Consider the following 24,098-nt stretch of genomic DNA (forward strand, 5'->3'; position numbering starts at 1 on the left):
AGCAAGTGTGAATTTTGGTTGAGGGAGGTAACCTTCTTAGGACATGTGGTCTCTGCCGAAGGGATTAAGGTGGACCCTCGAAAGATTGAAGCAATTTTGGAGTGGAAGCCACCTAGGACAATGTCGAAAATTCGAAGTTTCCTAGGGTTGGCAGGATACTACAGAAGGTTTGTGGAAGGTTTTTCTGTGATGGCAGCACCTCTGACAAAACTCATAAGAAAAGGAGTACCGTTTGTATGGACTGAGAAGTAGCAGGAAGCTTTTGAGAAGTTGAAGAAAGTTCTGACTGAAGCAACTGTGTTGATTCAGCCGGAGTCTGGGAAGGATTTTACTGTGTACAGTGACGCATCACATGTGGGTTTGGGCTGCGTGTTAATGTAGGAGGGTAAGGTGGTTGCATATGCATCACGACAGCTTAAACCTCACGAAGGGAACTATCTTACTCATGATTTGGAGTTAGCGGCAGTGATATTTGCACTTAAGATTTGGAGACATTACTTGTACGGGGAGAGGTGTATTATATACACAGACCACAAGAGTCTTAAGTATTTGTTGACTCAGAAGGAGCTGAACCTTAGGCAAAGGAGATGGATTGAGTTGCTTAAGGATTATGACTGTTCGATCGAGTATCACCCAAGCAAGGCTAATGTGGTAGTCGATGCTTTAAGTCATAAAACCGTATCTGATCTGAGAGCAATGTTTGCTCGTTTGAGTCTGTATGATGATGGCAGTTTGTTGGCTGAATTGCAAGTAAGGCCAACTTGGGTGGACCAGATTAAGGAAAAGCAGTTGGAAGATGAGTCTTTGGTTGCTCGTTTTCAACAAGTTAAGGAAGGGGAAACTTCTGAGTTCGGTTTAAATGGTGATGGAGTTCTGTGTTTCCGAGGAAGAATTTGTGTTCTGAGGGACTCTGATTTAAGGCAGACAATATTGAAGGAAGCTCATGGGGAACTATGTGCCATGCATCCTGGAGGGAATAAGCTGTATCACGACTTGCCAGAATTGTACTGGTGGCCTGGACTTAAGCGAGAAGTAACGGAGTTTGTAGGAAAATGTCTGACATGCCAACAAGTGAAAGCTGAGCATCAATTACCTTCTGGACTGTTACAGCCGGTGAAGATACCACTTTGGAAATGAGAGAGGGTAACCAGGGACTTTGTGAGTGGGTTGCCTTTGACACCATCAAAGAAAGACTCGGTGTGGGTGATTGTGGATAGGTTGACCAAATCAGCCCATTTCATACCTATACGTACTGACTTTTTGCTTCAAAAGTTAGCCAAGCTGTATGTGGCGGAGATTGTACGACTTCATGGAGTCCTAGTTTCGATTGTCCCTACCAGGATCCCAGATTCACATCTCGGTTTTGGCAAAAGTTGCATGAGGCGTTGGGGACGCGATTGAACTTTAGTACGGCTTTCCATCCCCAAACTGATGGTCAGTCAGAGAGGGTTATTCAGATTCTGGAGGACATGTTGAGGGATGCGTGATTGACTTTCGAGGTAGTTGGGAGGATTATTTGCCGTTGGCAAAATTTGCGTACAATAACAGTTACCAGGCGAGTATTCGAATGGCACCGTATGAAGCACTGTATGGACGAAGGTGTCGTACACCTAGTTGTTGGACTGAACTAGGAGAGCGAAAAATTCTTAGACCAGAGTTGGTAGCTGATACTGAGGATAAGGTCAGAATAATTAGGGACCGGTTAAAAGAAGCATCTGATAGGCAAAAGTCATATGCAGATTTGAAGCGTAAGGAGATTGAGTACTCAGTAGGTGATATGGTCTTCTTAAAGGTTTCTCCTTTGAAGAAGATATTAAGGTTCGGTAAGAAGGGCAAGTTGAGTCCGTGGTTCATTGGGCCTTATCGGGTTTTGAAGCGAGTAGGCCCAGTGGCTTATCAATTGGAATTTCCTCCAAAGTTAGACAGGATTCACGATGTTTTTCACGTCTCCATGTTAAGGTGTTATCGTTCTGACCCTGCTCATGTCGTGCCAGTTGCAGAAATTGAAGTTCAGACTGATTTGACCTTTGAGGAAGAGCCTGTGCAAATATTGGCTCAAGATGTTAAGGTTCTTAGAAAGAAATCTCTCCCGTTAGTGAAAGTGCTTTGGCGTAATCATGGCCGAGAGGACGCCACTTGGGAGCTAGAAGAGGCGATGCAACAGCAATACCCTCATCTGTTTCGATTAGGTAAATTTTGAGGAAGAAATTTCTTTAAGGAGGGTAGAGTTGTAACGCCCCAATTTTCGGGAATTCTGTGAATGTTGGCATAGGTTTAATTATATTAGTGGGCCTCTAGAAGGCCCAAGCTTAAGATAGAACCCGGTAATTTTAGTTAATTTTTGTTCCATAAGAAAAAAGGAGTGAAATTATGAAATAGAACCTATGTGAAAATGTTTGAAAATGCTATAGGCTAATTTGTAGTGGCCAAATAAATAGGAGTGCAAAATAGGAGGATTTGCATGTCAAACCTCCCATTTTACATGTAGTGGCTGGTCATCATGTTGGTGGTAGACAATATGTGCACTTGATATTAATAATTTATGGTACAAATTGATAAAAAAAATTATAATGGGTTAGGTAAATGTTCCATGATGGGCATGATAAGCGTTATGGGCATTTTTTTTATTGACATTATGGCATAGGTATGGCACAAATAATATAGGTTATTTTGTGTCATAAAATGTTGGGTAATAAAATAAAAAAAGGATGAAAAGAACAAAGTTTTGTCCATCTTTGTTCATCATAGCCGAAAGTTAGAGAAGAGAAAGGAGAGGAGAAAGCTCTTGAGTATTCGGTCACTAGGAGGAGGAAAATTGAAGGTACGTTCTTGGTACCTTGCTTCTATTTTGAGGTTCATGAGTTCTTCTTGATTGTACCTTAACTCTTGAAGCATATTTTGGTTTTTAGTTGTGTTGTGAGCATTTAGTCTTGAATTAAAATGAAGGAAATGGTTGTTGTTTCATGTTCTTTTGATGAAAAATGGAAGATAGGTGAACTTGAGCCAAACAAATGAGCATGCATGTGCCTTAGATGCTAAAGGGAAAAACCGGCTAACATGTTGTGCTTTAAAATGATGAAATGGAGATTATACTTAAGTAAAATCATAGATATGTGATGATTGATTGGTGATATAGATGTTTAAATAACATGCATGCAAGGTATGTGTGAAAGAGTGATTTGGTAATAAATCTGATTGGGACAGCAGCAGTAACGTGACTTTAGAAAATCACCATAAATTGTGGGAGATGAATTAGAAGCTGAATAAATTATGTAATTAAAACTTAATGAGTCTAGTTTCAAATGAAATAAACGAGAACATATTTTGAATTCTGTACAATGAGAAATTTGATTCGTAAATAAGAGTGGTCAGATTAGTCAAAGAGTGAAACATAGGAAACTTTGAGAAAACTCTGGTATTGATTGGCTAAACCAAAAATTCTGAAAATTTTATGGATAGAAGATATATGAGTCTATTTTCAGGGAAAATTAACAGAACTTGATTTGGAGTTTCTTACCTCCAGTTATAAATGATTTAGTGACTGTTGCTCAAGAAGACAGCTTGTAGTGAAATTTTGATTATGTGGTAAACATTGACAAAAATTTGTTAATGAGTTGCTTATTTATTTCTTATAAGCTTACTATGATCTGTAGGTGTGGTTGGCCGAATATGGTATGGGGTTAATATGTAGTTCGTGTTTGAATAGTTAGATTAACGTGTTAGTAATCCAATTGTAGGCAGTTCGTGTGTGGATCTCGTCAGCATATCGTCGCAAACAGGTGTGTAACTAACACCCTCTTATAGACTAGATCGGCAAAAGCCGAAAAGCTGGTATTTTGAGATCTTGCAAGTGTGCTAATGCTCATGAGATTAATAGTTTGATGTATATGGTAAATTAAAGTGATAAGACTGTAGAGTGCGCGATTCTGTGCATTTTGATGTTTTTGGGCTTAATGGGCCAAAAACGGGATAATGGGCCAACGGGCCCAAGTTGGTAAGAAAACACGGTAAGTGTTTCTGATCGTACGTAAATGGCTATGTTATGTATGAAAACCTTAAGAATAGTGAAATTACTTGAACACCCCAATGTATGCAAAATTATCGTTATACCCCTAGGGTTATTTTTTCTGAAAAGCATGATGTTCTGTTTCTGTATACGTATGCCATGACATATTATTTCTGTTGCATGGGGACATGGGTCATATTATGGAGGAAGCGTCCTGGTGGCTATGCCACAAATATCTGATCTGGTGGCTCTGCCACATATATCTGGTCTGGTGGCTCTGCCACGATTATCTGATCTGGTGGCTCTGCCACATATATCTGTTCTAGTGGCTCTGCCACGATTATCTGTATCTGGTGACTCTGTTACATTATCTGTTCTGGCAGCCATGCTGTGAATTCTGTGGTGTGTAGCGGTTGGGTGGGTCGAGTTGTCTCCCCACACGGTGTAAGGTTGGTACAGGGGTGTATACGGTTGGATATGGTTGGGTTTCTGCATAAACATGTAATATCTGTTTTGTTCTGTTATGGGCCTATGGGCTTTATTCTGAATTTCTGTTCTGGGCTAAGGCAAACTTATTCTGTTTCTGTGGTTTGAGCTGATTTAGACTATGGTTGGGTTATTTTACACACTGAGTTTTCCCAAACTCACCCCTTATTTTTCATCCACGTAGGTAAACCCCAACCATAGTGGGCTTGGAGCTGTGAGGGAATTCGGAGTGGCCATACATTCTGCGAATTCCTGTTTTCTTCCGGTGAATTGGACATCTTTTCTTTTATTTTTATGATTTGGGTTTTAAGTTGTAATAAGGCCGCTTAATTATTTTTGATGGTTTTGATATGTTTTGTTAAGATAGGTATTACTTATATTAACTGTTGGAATTGGATAGCTTTAGGGCGCGTTTTAAAAAAACAGTAATTGATTTCAAAATAACACAACAACAAGCAAAGCTTCCGCAATGAAGATATTTTCCAAAATTAATTACTTTTCCTAAAAAGGACTTAATCAAATCGGTTTCCTAGAAATATACATGACGTTAAGGTGTGGCAATGGCGGTGTGCATGTCTAGGATTGGATCCGAAGGGAGCTTGGTACTTAAGCAGTCCGATGGACTCACCTCCTCTTTTTCGATTTCCTACCTGGTGCACAGCTTCCATTCACTTTAACCTATACTGAAATTATCTTTTAAAACACTAAGTAAGTTTTTCTGGATCAACAATATAAAATGTTTTGAACGCTTCGATATGGCATGTCGGATCCGGCCATAACGTCTGGGCTGGGTTTGGGGTGTTACACACTCACCCATCCAACCTTAAACCCTTTAACTCCTCATGTTAAACATGGCAAGTTAACTAGCCATGACACCTGTTCCGTTAGGCCTATAACAGAAAACGTTAGTGGGTGATTGATTTATCACTTTTTGCTAACGTTAATGACTGATTTGTTATTTTTTGAAAGGTGACTGTCTAAATCAAAAGTTAAGTGAATGTTGGAGTAATTTACCCCTAAATTTATTAATAAGCCATAAATGTTATTTTTCCCTTTAAAAGTTTTATTCTATTCGAAGTTTGGCAAAAATATCAATTTAAAAATATCAATTTAGATTATAGATCAATATTAATTATTTAAATAATGTTGATTTATTAATATTTTATTTATATTGATTTGTTTCAATTTTATTGGTATACGGTACATGCATCGAGATATTTATATTATATTAAAAAAAACTATGCTAATTTTAAAAAGTTTAAATAAATATAATATAATATTTAATAACTAATTGCTTCATATGTGTTAGTTTTAAAATTTTTAAATTAATACCCCAACAAATTATATTTTAATAAAGTTTATATAAAATAAAATAGTATATTATTTTAAATTTAACTTGATATGTAAAAAAAATCAATTAGCTACATCATATGCTTCATATGTGTTACTTTTAAAATTTTTAGTTTACTCAAACAAATTATATTATATTTATTTAATATGTAAAAAATTAAGTTAATGTAGATTGAGTCTTAGCTTGATTAGCATGGGTATTGTTGACAATGCAAGAGGACGTCGATTCGAGTGCGTTAAAGTCCATTATCCTCCGATTTATGGGTTGGGGAGGGGCTATGAGTAGTTCTGAGTATTGTGTCAAAATAACAGATATGATCATAATCTATAATGAGATTATTTAAAAAAATCAAGTTAATAATCATTTTAATTGCAAAAAAGAAAACTATAAAAATAAGATGGATAAGAGTCTTCCGGGGAAATTTTTTTTTTTGAATAAAACAAATTGGGCCTTTATTACTTTCAAATCCAAAGCAAACAAAAACCAAAAAAATCTACAGAATTAAAAAAAAAAACTCACACACACCCAAATAAAAGGCCCAAACTTATGTAAAAACAATATCAGAACAAAAAAGAAAATTCCAAAAAAGTCTACATCATTGTTCCATTGCCCAATCAGCTTAATCCTTGGTAACCGTCCTAACACCTGCAATTAATTATTTTTGACGGTTCCAAAGTGCAGAGAGAAGTGAATAACATTCCCTTTCATCCTTCACAGTGACTCTCTTTTCCGTTCCTTACCACTGCTTCACCTTCTTTATTTTGGTTCTCTCGCTCTCTCCACTCCCTCCTCCAGGTAAATGGACTCGCCCCCTCTCAGTGTTTCTTTCAAATCTTGTGGGCTAACTCATTGACCGATCTTGGTATATGGTTGAAAAAGATATTTTGAAATTTGTCTCTCAACTGATGTATATATCTGATATAAGCACCGATTAACGATTTATCCAGATGTGCTGACTAACATTTCTTGAACTGTTGACAATGAATTGCCCTCATTTATTACTTGCACCCAACCCTATTCTATACCCGTTTGCACTGCTCGATGGCAAGCAATAGCTTTGGCAACGAAGGCTGACAAAACCGCTTCATTGGTCTCCGCTCATAAAAATACCACTTCCCCTTCAGCATTCCTTGCCAGAATACCCGAAGCCGATTGAAATCTCTATCCGTCAAAAGCGCTATCAAAGTTGATTTTAATGGTTGAACCCGATGGTACCCTCTAGCACACCAATCCAGTTTCTTTTGTAATTTTCCTCTTTTCTGTCTCAGTAATCTCTGCAATGTAACCCCTGATGAAATGTGCTATATCTCTCCCTGTAGCAAACTTACTCTCATGGACCCTTATGTTCCTGCCTCACCAGATGGCCCACAACGTGCACAAGAAAAGCCATCGTTGAGTGATGGAACATGCATCAAAAACCCTAGTAAGCCAATGTCCAAACCCCAAATCTTGATTACTTAGGAAATGCGAAAATTTAAGATCTGACCATACTTCAATTGTTACAGGGCATACTCGAAACAAATGATCCACTATTTCCTCCCTTTCACACCGAGGACAGCATGTTGTGTTCACAAGATTCTTGTATTTCATGTTAGCTAATGTAGGCAAGTAATTCCAAGAACTATTCTAGATTGTAATTTTAATTTTCCCAAGGAACTCCACAGCTTTTTGTAGAAATCACTAGAAATTGTTTGTAAAGCATAAGCACTAAAAACCCATGAATTATCTGTAATAGTATATAAGTACTCCAGATGGAGAACTCCCCTGAAGACTCACCACCCCACACCAGCCAATCATCATGGGCCTCTTTTGCCAACAGAATACGGAGGATTTGGGTTGCATCTGATGCCGAGAAGGTATTATTAATTAACTCATGCTTCCATTTTCTTTCATTTGCATCAATAAGTTCTAACACCCATGAATGTTGCAAATTAATAACAGAAGTAGATATCTAAAATTATCATTCCCGAGGATTCATGCATCATGATAATTGAGATTCTATTTCCCGAACCCACACTTCAGCATAACCCTTCCTTCAAAATACCTTTCATATCCCATATGCTTTTCCAAATGTACGATGGACTATTTCTTAACTGAGCATTAATAAAATCAGACCTAGGGAAATACTTCACTCTAAGAACATGAGCAAGTAACGAATTCGGAAGGTTTATAAGCCTCCACCCCTATTTAGCCAGCAAAGATATATTAAATTTGGCCATGCTCCGAGATCTCATTCCCCCTTCCTCTTTTAGCCGACACATTTACTCCACTCACACCAATATATCCCCCTCTGCCCTTGCCCTTTCTACCACCGATATATTGCTATCATACTCTCAATCTCCCTAGAAAAAAGATTTCGATAACAGAAAACATGACATGATATATGTGGGAATTACTTGCAAAATTGACTTCATAAAAATCTCCTTACCTCCTTGCGATAGTATCCTCGTGCTCCAGCTCTCAATACGCATTTTAATTATGTCCTTAAATTTTTGAAAAGAAGTTTTTTCCCCCTCACCACCATTTTTGGCAACCCCAGATACTTTTCAAGATTAACCGAGAACTTCATTCCTAAGAGATTTGAGATTCTTACCTTATCCCCCCACATGTATTCGAGCTAAAAAAGATTGTTGATTTACTAAAATTCACACATTGACCTGAACACCTCTCATATTCTTTTAATATTCCATTTAGCAATAAAGCTTGTTTGGTTGTTGCCTCACCAAAAAGAATACTATTATTCGCGAATAGTAGGTGTGAAATTTGTGGACCACTTCTACTAGCTTTGGCTCCTTGTAATAATCCTCCTTCCATAGCCAACCTCATCAAAGCCAAGAGCCCTATGCTACAAATGAGAAAAAGTAAAGGGCTAAGAGGGTCACCTTAACAAAGTCCCCTAGCATGCTTAAACGTCCTACCCTTACAACCATTTACAATAACTGAATAGGACAGCGAATAAATACATCTCATAATAACCTCCACCTATTCATCAATAAAACCTATTTTCAACATCACTTCCTTTAGAAAACTCCACTCTACCCTATCATAGACTTTACTAATGTCTAGCTTCAAAGCCATGTATCCCTTTTTATCGGTGCACTTTTGATGAAGAATATGTAATAACTCATAAGCTAGCAATACATTATCGAAGATTAATCGCCTCGACACAAATGCACTTTAAGAACTATCAATGCACCTCCCGATTACTCCTTAAAGTCGATTCACTACTACTTTTGCTACAACTTTATATAGAATGGAACATAAATTTATAGGTCTAAAATTTTCTAAGTTTGTAAGATTAGAAATTTTAGGAATAAACACAATATCAGTATTGTTGACAGAGTCAAGATCTTTACCATTATTCAAAATGTCCAAGTTGTACGCAAAAACATCACCCCCTACAATGTGCCAATACCACTGAAAGAACATTGCCAGAAAACCATCAAAACTTGACGCTTTAGTAGACCCCATCTCTTTCAATGTCGGGTAGACCTCTTTATCAGTATACTTAGCCAATAAGGAAAGATTTATATCTGAAGAAATACTAACATTAATTCCAGTCAATATATGCGACAAATCATCTACACCACTCAAGGAGAACAAATATTGGAAAAACCCTGTAGCTAACTCCCCTATTTCCTCCTCCTTACACGCCTCCAATCCATCCTCTCGCTCCAACCTACAAATAGTATTTCTCCTTCTACAAACAAAACCATATCTATGAAAAAATGTTGTATTTTTATCCCCCAACTGTAACCAATTAGCATGTGCCCTCTGTTCCCAATAAGCTTCATCCTTGTCAAACTCTAAATTCAGTTGGAATCTAGTATCGATAAGCTCTACCAAAGTATCATCATCCTATTCCATACCCATCAATTATTTCAACTTCTTTGTGAGATTATGCTCTAAGCCCACTTGTTTAGGCTTAACCAGCTTCGCCATTTAGTCAAATTGTTACTAAGCCTATCCAACATTTCAAAGATAGAACTAGAAGACATATCCCATATTTGCTTAATCTCTAATTCCAACCATCTTCCATAGTCCATCAAGCTTCGAACCTAAATGACACGACTTTCGGTTTCCCATTATCCTTATCAATAGTTATTAGAAGCGAGCAATGATTAGAGAATGAATGTGGTATGTATTTAATCTAAGCGTTTGGGAATGTACTCAAGCGTTTGGGAATGTACTCAACCATTTCTCATTCACGACTCTGCTATCTAGTCATTCCCTTATGTTTGTCTTAGGCAGATTTCCCCTTTCCTACATGAGCCATGAACCTAAATAGCCCATGTCCATTAATTCACTCCTCAAAAACCTCTCTAAAAGCCTCCATTCTGTGCTCCTCCCTTGGCACCCCACCAACCTTTTCAAAAGAATACAAAATTTCGTTAAAATCCCCATTCACCAACTATAGGAAGCTTTGATTATACCTAAGCCATCGTAAAACATTCCAAGTTTCATCACTAGTTCTTGCAAATGGCATCCCGTAAATACTAGTAAATTGTTAAAGCTTATCGTCTTCATTATCTCTGACTAAGACATCAATTTGTTTTTTCGAGAAACTTCGCAAGTCAACCACAACATCCTCCTTCCATGCCAAACACAGTCCTCCTTTTAGCCCTTCTGCCTCTACCTCAATCCCATACCTAAAACCACACCTTCTTCTCACCTTCTCAATTCGTTTTCTGTCAATTTAAGTATCTAAAAAAAGACCATCCGGGGAATAAACACCTTCAGCACATGCTGAAGCCTCCTTACTACCCGCAGACTCCTCAATCCACGAACATTCCAACATAATATTTTCATTGTTACCGGCCGACTTGCCTTCTAGCAGTCACTGATCCTTGTTTAAAAGAAACTGATAAATGCTCCAAAGAAGCCAACTCAAGAGACGGAATTACTAAACCAATTAAATCGCCACACTCGAATTTAGATTTTTTATTACCTTCACCATCCAACTCTAAATCCCCAAATTTTTTGCCCCCAAACAAACCTATTTTTCGTTTTCCTAAAACGTTTCTATTGCTCTATTGATCTCTCACTACACCCCTAGCAATCCGCTTCCAACTAGCCTTTTTAGGCTTTTTAAAGTTTTCCTCTATTGGGCTAACAGGTCCAAATTGGGTATTCACATTGTCCAAAGCCACTTGTTTTCCATAATCTGCCATAATTATAGAATTCCCTTCATTAATAGAATCCTCCATGATTATAAGGGATGAGAGAGCCCCTAAATCCCCTAATTTAAACTGAAAATTATTAAATACCAAATCTGATGCACCACCCTCCAAATCCATGCATTCCACCCCCAGTTGATCTAACGTCGAATACTCTTCAACAGGATTACTAGCATTATCCCGTCCCACTACGTCGTCCTTCATAAGAGCACCTCTCATAAACTACCAATGTTTCATCGGCTTTTTTGAAGAGGACCCTAATTATAGATATTATTTCCCTAATAATGTCTACTCAGCTTTCAATGCTATAGAGTAAGGGAATTCATCTACCCCTTTCTCACATTCTCCAAGAGGGATTACCTCACACTCCTTAAACCCATGTCCCAATTTCCCACACCCAAAACAAAACGTCAGTAGATTTTCATACTTAAATGCCAACCAAGCTCTTTCTTTAGCATCTGTCGAAATAAAAATACCCTGTATTAGTGGCTTCTACATGTCTAATTCCACCCTCAATCGACAGAAGTCCCGTTTTATTTCTAACCTAATCACCCCTCCAAACGTTGAACTTATGGCATGCATAATATCCTTCTCATCACATTCTGACAGAAAAGGCCAATTTTAATCCAAAATGGGGGTAGAACTAATCAAATATGATGTCTCTCAATGGGATTCACCAATCGATAAAAAATAATAAGTTGTCTCCTAAATAACCATGGCCTGCCCTCTAAGATCATCTCTAAATCTTCTTCACTGTCGAAAGAAATCAAAAACAAATTCTTCCTTGCCACTTGGATCTCAAACTTCTTTTTCGTCTTCCAAATACTTTTGACTTGTGTCCGAAAGCTAACGGGGTTGTAGGATTTTTTTTGTCCATACAGAGCACAATAATGTCAATTCCCACTCGAAACAACCATTGAACTCTTAACTGTTAATTGTACGAGTTCTTCCTCTAGGAGGGAGATCTCGTCCCTCCCCATTTTCCAAAAAAGTCACCACTCACTTACACCCCAACCACAGCAATCATTGTTTCTCTGGGACACTAAGAGAGAGTATTAACTTTTTAAAACATGTATGTTTTCATATTAAAATCTAATATATATATACTTTCTATTTTATTAGTGTATGGTACATGCATCGAATTTCTTTTATTTTTAAAAGAAATATATTTCATAGGTAGTAGTTATATAATATTAAAATTTTAATAAAGTTAAAAGTAAAAATATATATTATAATAAAATTAAGTAATTCATATGAATTTTTTTAAATGCAACCATGTTAACATAAGTTTTTGAACAGAATGCTCAAAAGCTTTATGAAAATAAAAATAATAAAAAATAATGACGAAACTGAAAAATACCGAACATCTAATTTCAAAACCCAAATATTATTATGAATTGAAAACAATATGTAAACCAAAATAACTTGAACTGTGAAATTAAAACATCAGTTAAACTCCTCAGTATAGCAGTTTGTTGCTGGCACAAAGTTTTGTTTTTTGATTATGTACCACACTTTATTTTATTTTCTGGAATTGGTGAAAGGCTAGGAAAAAGATTTGAAGCAAATAAAATAAATTGATTAGCCGTTATCAATATTTGTTTAATATAAAGAATTTGACGAACCGTTCCATGGGGTTTTTTTTTTATTAATTGGATTTAGAATCTGTTGTCAATATATATTTATATATAGTGAATATGGAGAATTTACAATTTAACAGTAATTAAAAATTTCCTTACATGAACAGATTAGAATTTGGAAAAAAAAAAAGTATATAATAATTAATACAAAAGATATTTTGACATAAATTAGACGGGCCAAAAAATGCTTTTATAAATTTAATATTAATATATTATGATTCATTAAATTCCCATTATAAGGAAAGGTACAGGTTGTATTGTTATTTTTTTTTACTACATATAAAATTCTCATTATTACGCATTAAATTGTATTTTTATGAAATATAAAAATTGTAAATGGGTGGAAGTTTTGACTGTTCAGTGTACTGTATTTTTCTATGTTATCCTATTTGTTTCCTAATTTGGTAGATACATATAAAAATTCTCATTATATTCAGCATTGCAATGTAATTCTTTATGGAATATAAAAGCTGCAATTTAATAGGTTGAAAGTCGGTGGAAGTTTTGACTGTGCGAACTGCACCGACACTGCCAAATGACGTATAACTAACTATGCCATGTATTACATTTCTTGATTTGTAAAAAAACTTAGCTATATATACGATTCCATATAAATGAATTAATGATATTTTTAATAATTCCGGTTTATTGTATTTTATATTGAAAATGAATTATTTAATAACTCGATTTTCAAACTATTCATGGATTCAAGAATGTTGAAAATGAAGAACGGAAATCATGAACAATCTAAAAGATTGGAATATGCAATCAAAACATTCAAATCAATCAATTACTCAGAGTCATCTTCCATCTCCTTCTACTCTTCCATATTGAAATGATAAGAATGCATCACCCAACATTAAGAGAAACACATCAGCACAAAATTCATCTACTAATAGTCAAACTTTTATGATAGAATAAAGTTTCCAGCAGTGCATAGGTCGTTAACAACCCCTCACAAAACTATCCTCGTAATGAAAACTCCAACTTCTAACTGACACCATTAACATCAATACAAGTTTCATTTGCTATTACACCAAGCCTTTCTATGCCTTCCGAATATTTGGATATCTCTTATACAAACTACTCCCATACTGTAGCAAGTTCTTCTATGGGTCATGCTTTCTGTATTTCTATTATTCTAAGACAACTAATTTTAGCAATGGAACTTCTCATACTGGTTAACAACTTATAAATTTCATAATGTAGATGGTGTCCAAATTACTAATGAATCTAAAGATTCAATCCCTTCAAATGCATCGCAAGGAATACATGCAAATAAGTAGATCAATTATATTACAAAACAATGAATAAAAATAAAAATACATAATGTAATAATTTCCTAATAAGCTTCTTCTTAGGAACCCATTATGAAGCTTGAAACTTTGGCCATCCAAGTTCAATTTGTGAGAGCTCTGGAACCATCATGTGGTGCGAAGAATAGATAGATAAAAGCAGGAATAGTAGATATCCGAAATATTCACTCTACTATATGAATGGAAAAGTTCAGTTGTCATTGCTGCAAGTAGCACCTAAATTTTTAAAACATCTATTGTAACGTAATTAATGGTGATGCACGATCATCAAAATTCAGGGACAGCATACGTGCATACAACTCCATATTTTCCTTCACTTCTAATGATGGTGTTATAGAAAACAATAATAAATAACGACAACGATCCTTACATTTTTTGGAATCAATGGTCAAAACTATGCATATATGATACTAATAAAAAGGTCAAGAACATAATTGGTAGTACGTACGGGGATACATAATTCTACCAATCTTTTAGATTCGATGATTGTTGATGGTTTACTAAAAATGTTGGATGAACAAAACCAACTTGCTAAGGTATTTCGGATGGCAAAAGATCTATTCCGCCAATACGGTTACATGCATGTAAGTATTAAATTTATTGGTACTAGGAATAAGGATTGTATACAACGCAACTTGCCAACTGCGTTTGAAGTCACAGCTTTAATCATTGGCAACATCGATGATGTATCAACTGTAAGATTTGTTGTAACTAAAGATCGATATATGGTTTGCATCGTATCAGTGAATTGTATCCAAGCTTCACGGTAATGAAATATCTTTTTTTCTTTTTTTTTTTTACTATTTCCTTACGGCGAGGATGGATATTGCCCAAAGATATTGCTTAGTGAAGTTAAATCAAGCACTTCCACTAGAAAAAAAGGCTGACTAAACGTCAATACCATGCTTTCTATCTTCAGCGTATACATCATACTCCAGTCTTGTGACACTATAATATTTATTTTTTTATTTTTTTACAAGTATAAAACTTGCACGGTTTGGCTGAGTTTTGAGGAATCAACGAAAATTACATACAAATATTCTTCAAGGGTTAGAAGATGTTGTCAGAGTAGATAAATCATCATTATTTGTTGGAAAGAAAATAGTTCTACCATCATTAGTAATTGGTAGTCCACATTATATGAAGCAAAACTATTAGGATTCTTTGGCTATTTGTAGATGAGATGGTTTTCTCAATTTGTTCCTTACATTCACATGTGATCCAAAGTAGCCTAAGATTTTGAAGTTTTTGAAGTTAACACCTAGACAGACTTGATAGGCTTGACATCATTAGTAGAGTGTTTAAGATTAACTTAGGCTCATAAAAGATCTTACAAGAGGGAAACATTTTGAACATTCTCGAATAGGTAGAAATTTTTTTTATAAATTGAGTTTTAAATCTATTTTTGGATGTCTCTTTAACATCTCACTAATTTGAAACTTTCATATATTGAAATAGTGTACACCACCGAATTCTAGGAAAGAGGATTATAACCTTCCTACATTGCTCTATTCCTTGATTCAAATGATAAATCGACCAATGTGTTTTCAGTATATTAAATAATTTCAGTAGAATTCTTTGACAAGTGATGTGGTCCTGTGATTTTTAAAGTTGATCTCAAATACATAATACACGATCCATGTGAAAATTCTAACATTAGATCTGCATGCACGACTGAAGGAAGATGCTCTAAACACTTTCCAAAGATATTCCAAAAAGAAACAACACTTACTAAATATGGATTCCCTATTTACAAGAGAAAGGATGATGGAAAAATTGTAAATGTTAACCGTGTGGCTTTAGACGATACTTGGGTTGTACTCATAATATGAATTTAGTAGTTAAATACGATTTTCACATTAATTTGGAGTTGTGCAATCAATTTAGATGCATATGATATCTCTTTAAATACATATGTAAGGGTGAGCTTAAATTCATTTTTTTATTGAAGAGAATGCATCTATTAATAATGAGACTAGGCAATAAACTATCACCGAGGTGAATGAGGTCAAAAGGTATTTGAATTATCAATATGTTTTAACATATAAGACTTGTTGATGAATATTCCAATTTGATATACAACATAAGGAAGCATCTATTAAGTGATTGATCTTCAATCTATAAAGTGAACAAAACTGTCATTTTTGGAAACGATGATGATCTACATGATGCCTTGTGGAGGATGAACATAGATAAAACCATATTCACAAAATAGATGCATACAAATGAATTGTATGTCATAGAAAGAGTGCTTACCTTTGTGGAACTCTCTACTAAATGATTTGGTACAAAAGACCGAAGAATGGAAATCATGCAAACAAGGAAGACCAATTAGAATATTATACTATGCACATCCATCATCTAGTGAATGTTATTACCTAAGGATATTGTTGAACATTGTCAAAGGTTCCAGTTTTTTTTTAAGAAATTAAAATTTTTAATGGAATTGTTTACCCAACATTTAAAGATGCATGCAAAGTACTGGCTTGCTTAAGTTATGAGTGGCATGAAACACTTCGAGAAGCATCTTTGTAGGCAAAAAATCATCAAATGTATGATCTTTTGTTACAATTCTTTTGTTCGATAAAGTTGCTACACAAACAGAACTTTAAACAAAAAAACTAGGTATAACATCCCAAAAGTCACTACAGTTATGAAAGTAATGAAAAACTGAGATCCTGCCCTCGATAAAGTGAGGAAAAATAAGGAAATAAAAGTGATAAAAGGAGAAATTGAGTTATATTATAAAACCATAATAGTTGAGTTATGTGATAGTGAAAAATACACAAAGTATTGAATAAGTGAAATTATGGAAAAATATGGAAATAAGGACTAAATTGAAATACTTGAGAAAAATATTTAGGGGAAATAATACAAGTGAAATACATAAAAATTTGACGTTTAAACAAGATAGTGGGATTAGTACTGTAAATTAAGTGAGATGAGAAAGAAATTTTATTTAATAGTGAATAGGGGACTTTTATGTTAAAGAATGATTAAATTGGAAATTTATAAAAATTTACAAGAAAATATTGAAAAATAAAGAATATAGTGAAAAATATAAGAATATATGAATATTGTAGTCCAAACTACAATTATTTTATAAGTTGCGAAAATTAGAGGTTATATCGTGAATTTGTGAAATTTATGTTAGAAATAGTAAAAGTGAAGTACATAATACTTAATATACGAAAATAGATATTGTGGTGAATTATGGAAATATTAATTAATATTGAAATATGTTATATGTTTTATTAAAAGCAAAATATATTGTTACATAAAATATTGTGATGAGGACTAAATTGTAAAGTATGTAAAAGTGTTATGTGTAATGTATAACAAGAATTATTAGTGAGTTATGAAAGATTGTTAAATATGAAGACAAGTTACACGTGTTATTGAGAGTGGAAGACATTATTATACTAAATATTATTACAAGGATTAAATTGTGAAAAGTGTGAAAGTGATATGAGTGCATTATATGATTTGCCTAAGTAGACAATATAAGAACTATTGGAATACAAATGACATGCCATTAAGGAAATTTTAGCGCACTTATCATCTTGCGCTTTAGTGCTTACTTTTTCACACTTTGGTGCTTAGTGATTTTCATTTCGGTGCTTACTGTTTTGCATTTCTGTGCTTATTGATTTGCACTTCGGTGCCTACTCTTCTATTAGTGCACTTTAGTGCACCTTTGTATCATTTCCGTATATCCTAAGTGTTCTATTTAGTCTACTGGGCCTCTGTTAAAAAGGTAAACGATTTTCATTACAAGGTAAAAGTTTATCTTCGACTATTGATCGAATATTTAATTAGAAAAGTGAAGACATAAGTAAATTGAATGTATTTAAGGGAGTATAAGAAAGGAAATGACTAGTAATTTAAATATGTAAAGATAGATTATGAATTAAATGATAAAGATTAGAGATGAAATTATGAAATTTGCATGTTTTAAAAAGAGTAGTAAATTCTATTAGTTGAATTGAGGACTTAAGGACTAAATTTTGAAATAATTAAAAAGTGAAAAATGATTTTGAGATGTAATATGGTAAATAAACACAAATGAAATAGTAGGAATTAAGGAATTTAATAGATTTTGAATACCATGGGTACTTACTAAGTCTTCACAGACTTAACACTTTGTTTTCTTATATGTAGGTATAAAATAGATAGCAAGCATTGGATTGGAAAATCGACCTTAATACATCTCATCACATCTACCAAGCTCGTAGAAGAGTAAGATATGATTATTTTGGTTTAGATGTGGCATGTACATAAGCTTAATAAGCTATGAATAAAATTAAGTGTTGGAAGTACTAGAATGTAAGATTTTACCAATTATTAAAAATTAAAGCATGCTCAAGCTAAACTAGATAAAGACTTATATTTAAGTTAATTAGTACAAAGTGATGAATTTTAATGAGTTTGAGGTGAATTGAACTGGTTTTGAAGAGTTGGACTGTTTTGAATCAATGCATGGAGTTTAAGCAACTTTTCCAAATTTTTTTGAGCAAAAATTGCCCAAAGTATCGATACCAGTGGATCAAGTATTGATACCCATATTTACACTAGTGTAAATAGAAAGTCAGAATGCAGTTTTGGTATCGATAACATTTTTGGTATCGATAGTGAAGACAAAATATCGATACCTCATGTTTTAGTATCAATACTTTACCCCTGTTGATAAAAGATCATATATAATTCATTTCTAAACATACTTAGTCAACCAATAATGTCCCTAAACTTCTAAAATAATATTATCAAATTGATTAAATGAAAATTTCATTGTTTAATATTCAAACTACCTAGTGATTAGCCAAGATCACTTTGACATCAAATGCAATATTCCTATATTGGGTTCTGAGGATCAAATTATGTATAAGGGTGTTACACCAGTAGCTTATTTCCAAAGATATTTTGCTTCGTCAACTACAGAATCATGCATTAATTGAGATTGGAAATATCATGAACAAGAACAAAATACCTTAGTGTGAGTTTTCCTCCATTCCTTTTATCTCAATTTTATCTGCATCATAATGAAGTTAATTCCTTAGTTATGAAATAAATAAATTATGATAGACATTGTAACAATCGTTTTTAGTGGTGTCAGAAATAGTGGTTTCAGGACCACAATGTCAATGAGTGAAATATTATTTTAATATTTATTTAATAACTATGGAATTGTATTATGGTCGTATTAAAATTTTGTTAAGAAATTTTGAAGTTTAAATGGTTAATTAGGTAAAAAGGACTAAATCATAAAAGGTGTAAAAGTTGAATTCTAGTAGTTGAAAGGGTTAAATGGCTATGGAAAGGAAAACTAATGGATTAATATACTAATTATTCCATTTAAAGAGTTAGTGGATAGTTATGGACAAGGTTTTATTGAAATTTTTTATTAATAATAAGGGCAAAATGGTAAATTAGTAAATAAACCTAAAATAAACTAAGTAAATACTATCATCTTCCCCATTTCTCCTTTGTTTGGCCAAATTCAACATTTTTAATAGGGGAGCATTCAGTTTCTTCTTCTACTTTGCATGGTATGATTTTGTGTCTCTTTTTTAATTATTTTTATGTTTTGAGTTCGTTTTAGCATAGTCTAGCTAGCCTGGGGGTTATTTTGCAAAACTGTTAAAGGTTGAGAGACTTTTCATGGTTGTTTTTTAATAGGTTCTGAAGTTATTTGATAGGTTATTAATCTTGGTTTTAAAATAAACATGTTTTGTTAAGTGATTTTTGATGAAATTGTATTTAGGGATTTATTTTTGAAAATAGTAAAATTTCATGGTAAAATTATGAAATAATGATTTAAATGGGTTGGTATAAGTCCCTATGAAATTCGGCTAGCTAGTATGGAGGATTAAAATGGTTAAATTTCAAGTTATGAGCTTAAGGACTAAATTGTGAAAAGTTAAAATGTTAATGGCAATTTCATAGTTTTGCATAAATATGAATTAAGGATTATTGAATATTTGAAGTACTTAATTGAATGAAATTATTGTTAGATCAAGATAAACCACAGTCGTACTTAAATCGACAAAAAGCTTAATCTTTGGATTAGTTCGAATTCGACTTCTACGACCCTAGTTGTCGAGGCAAGTCGTATGAATTATGATCGTTTTAATGTTAGCTAAATTGATTATATGCTATGTTGTTTTAATATAAATGAATTTGTATATAAATGTATCAATGCTATGATGAATTGACGGATAACGAGTCCCGTTTGAACCTTAAGAATTCTTAGGATACAAATGACATGTCATTAGGGATTTCATGTTTCGGGTACTGGTCTTGAATGTCCTACCGATGGCTAAGGTCCTGCATTTGTTGTGGATTCTCCATAGCTCGTGTGAGCATCATCGTATAGCTTACATTCCAACCCACAGTTCGTGTAAGCGGGCCCATTTCACAACTCATGTGAGCACTATTAAAAAGGAAGGTTACGGTTATATGGAAAGGCATACTATGTGTGCGTATTCCCAAATATCTAATGCAATTGATGGTTCAACAGGTAAGAAAAGGAAATGAAATGGTAAATATGCAAATGGAATGAATCATGATCTTATGAAAATGTTAATGAGTTAAATGATGTATATGTTTATAGAAATCTACTTATCTTATGGTTGAATTCATTTGTATCATGGACAAGTATACTAACTTGTGAGTTTGATGATGTTGTATAAGCTTACTATCTTATGACATTGGTAATGACTTTATGCTTAATATATGAATTGTGTTAATGAAATGGTAAGTTATATTTAAGTTTATACGAGTTTACGTAGTTATTTTCCTTTGGTTTTAAATAATCAAAAGCTCAATCGGTTGGAAGCTCGTTAGAGACCCATCACACTATCCAGCAACCATTTCAATAGTTTTTGAGTATTTTGGCCAAGGTTAATAATGGCATGTATAGGACCTTTTATAATGGTAGTTTATGAAAGTTTAAATGGTTGATTTGGTATGATTATGTCTTTGAAGTTTATGTTTGGTTGATGGACTTGTAATGCTTGCTAAGTTAGGTCATCTTGACCACCTTTAGGTAATTGAAATGCATGGTCTTTTGGTATGTTTGTGATGGCTTGAAAATGATCATGTGTGATATGTTTTGGTAGATATTTGAACTAAGTGTTTATGCTTGGAATATGACAATGTTAACTTGTTTTAGTAAATGATGTTTTGATACAATTGTGGTGCCTTTGAATGGCATATTGGTTAGATGAATTAGGGTGTTTGAAATGCCATGTTTATGTGTGTTTGAATGATGTTTAAATCCCTTGAATGTGTGCCCAAGTGGTATGAATGGTTTGGCATGAATTGGACTTGAAATGGTTTGATTTTAGTCAATTTTTGGATCACACAGCCTGAAACGTGGGTTGTCACACGGCCTGGCAACACTGCCATGTGTCTTTTGAAATTTCTTAGTGTTTCAAGTCAGTGAGTTACACGGCCTAGCACATGGTCATGTGTGGCAACTCAGAGAGTTACACGCCCGTGTGACCCTACTCAGTGAGTTACACAGGTAAGGACATGGACTAGGACATGGCCGTGTGACCCCTGTTTTCACATTTTTGCAACTTTTTCTTAAATCTTTTATTTTTTTCAATTTAGTCCCAAATTTCTTTTAAGCTATTTTTAGGGCCTTGAAGCCTTGATTTAGGGAAAATTTTATATGATTGATTGGTTTTTTAATAAGATTAATTTATTTAATGTTATTATGATAAATGTTTTTCGATTGTACGGTAATGCTTCGTAACCCTAATCCGACAACAGAGACTGGTTAGGGGGTGTTACAAGCATGTTGTAGTAGTATAACATAGTAAACTTTAATTGGTTCATGTTTATCATAAATCTGTATATGATGTCATTATCAACACGATTCGAAATGCTCCAAGATGTTAAATTTTTGCATATAAGCCTAATGGTACAGGACAAAAATATTTGAGATGAACAATCACTACTCGATTAAGGTTTAAAGGTAAAATTGTTTAATGGTTGCGCCATATGGAATTGCTACATTATTATTGCTTGGTGGATGAACAACATACTTTAGGTTTAAGATCCCACTAAAGTTAAGTAATGTTTTTTCTTGCAATGTAAAGAAAAGAACACCATTAGTTGAATTACTAAGGATAAGTTGGGTTATATGGGATGAAACACCAATGGTTAACAGACATGCACTTGAATCTATTAATTTGATACTTAAAGATATTTTGCAATGCAACGATCATTCATCAAAAAATAAAATGTTTAGTATAGTTACTAAGTTGTTGAGAGAGCATGTTAGACAAATATTATCTTTTGTTCCTCGAGGTAGCTGAAGTGATATTATCTCAATTTTTATTAGTAAGTCTCCACTATGGGAAATAAACATGAGATTACATAATTCAAATCTTATATCGAAGCTTTAAGTAAGTGATTGTTGGATTTCTATGATGGAAAATTACCTATTACCAGATAATATGGGAATGACGAGTCGAACTTATTTTCAAATGTTGAGAGGTTTTCAATTCCATATGAATGATGGATTTGAGTGATGCAAAATGACACGTTCCTTACTTAAAGTTTGACAAGTAACTGATATGTGACTCACCTACCCTAAATTAAAATATCAAATGATTAAATTCATTATAAAATAACTCAGTATTGATGTGTTCACACACGAGAGAATTCGTCAAACACAGGAGTTAGTCAGACGCAAGAAAAGTGAAAATCTGCCAGATGGTAGATCACAGTGAAATAATTTGTTGGACGAATCCACCCTAATATCAGTGTAATCTTGCTGATTAGACGGACACACTTGCAAGATCCCTATCCACGCTGCCGTGTCAGCCAGCCAAAATACGAATTCTAAGATTTGGAGTGTGACAAGACAAGTAGAACGCTTACCTCATGTAAGCTAGTTTGTAACAATCATGTATGTATATATATATGTTGATCTCGAACCATGGAAGTACAAACCATATTTTCGTTACTCATCTGTGACTCTTGTCTTTCTTATCTCTCTGGAGGGCTAGTGTAATATTTAGCTATGTTCATTAATTCAAGTATAAAAATGATTTTAGTTTACATCCAAATCACATTCTAACACATAATCAAAATATTTTGCATTTTATTCATTTTAGTCTCTATATTCGAAATACTCATAATTTTTCATATATAACATTGAATCAAAACCTGATTTCATATTCTTTCACTAGGGACCTTATACTTTTAACAATTTGTTTACTCAACATATTCTTTTAATTGTTAAATGTTTTGAGTTATACCATTGATCTGATGTTATATAATTTTTCAAATTCTTTTATCAATGGCATAACTCAAAACATTTAACAGTTTTACGAATTAATCCCTATGTTAGTTAGATTAAGCTACAACGATTTCAAAAACATAAAAATTACTAACACATGTCATGCAATTGAAATAAGCTTTGCCTGAAATTTTCTTTACTCAACAATGGAGTTTCAATGGTGATAGCAAAAATGAAGAAGATGAAGTTACGTTTTATTATTTCATCTTAGTTAATGTTTTTATTCATTTACCAAATTACCATTAATTCTTACATAATTTTAACTAAAACATATATACATGCCGTCCAACATTTTAAATATGGTTAAATTACCATATAAATCCATTCAATTATGCTTTCATAACTATTTAGCACAAATAAACTAATAGTGATTAACTTTTACAACTTTTACGATTTAGTCTTTTTTACTTAATTAATTATTTAAATTTTAAAATTTTCTAACCAAATTTTAATATAAATTTATAATAACCCTATAAATATTAAATAAATAATAAAATACTGACTTACTAGTCAAAATTGTAGTCTCGAAGCTACTATTTTTGACACCACTAAAAACGGGTTGTTACATAATGTAAACACAACAAAATCTATACAAACTTTGCTAAGTTGAGAGCTGAGTCCTAGATGCTATTGCACTCCTCAAGATCTAACGGTACCTACGCACGGGATAAACAAATCGTATGCTGAGTGTAAATGCCCAAATTTACCCGAGCCCAATAATCAATAGTCAAACAGCCCATTAATAGTCCATTACACATAGCCCAAATAAAAAAAATTAAAACAAGCCCAAATGGCCCAAACCCAATTGA

At 33.7% G+C, this 24,098-nt stretch overlaps 1 long non-coding RNA gene across 1 annotated transcript; it reads left to right on the forward strand.

Annotated features, from left to right (window-relative positions):
- Nucleotides 1-6,345: 6,345 nt before the first annotated feature.
- Nucleotides 6,346-7,520, forward strand: LOC107897065 (uncharacterized). The gene is made up of 3 exons (XR_001684013.2): nucleotides 6,346-7,054; nucleotides 7,163-7,266; nucleotides 7,349-7,520. It is a non-coding gene; the product is annotated as an uncharacterized lncRNA (long non-coding RNA).
- Nucleotides 7,521-24,098: the final 16,578 nt, after the last annotated feature.

The sequence above is a fragment of the Gossypium hirsutum genome, chromosome A10 (assembly GCF_007990345.1).
Source record: "Gossypium hirsutum isolate 1008001.06 chromosome A10, Gossypium_hirsutum_v2.1, whole genome shotgun sequence".
Classification (NCBI taxonomy): Eukaryota; Viridiplantae; Streptophyta; class Magnoliopsida; order Malvales; family Malvaceae; genus Gossypium; species Gossypium hirsutum.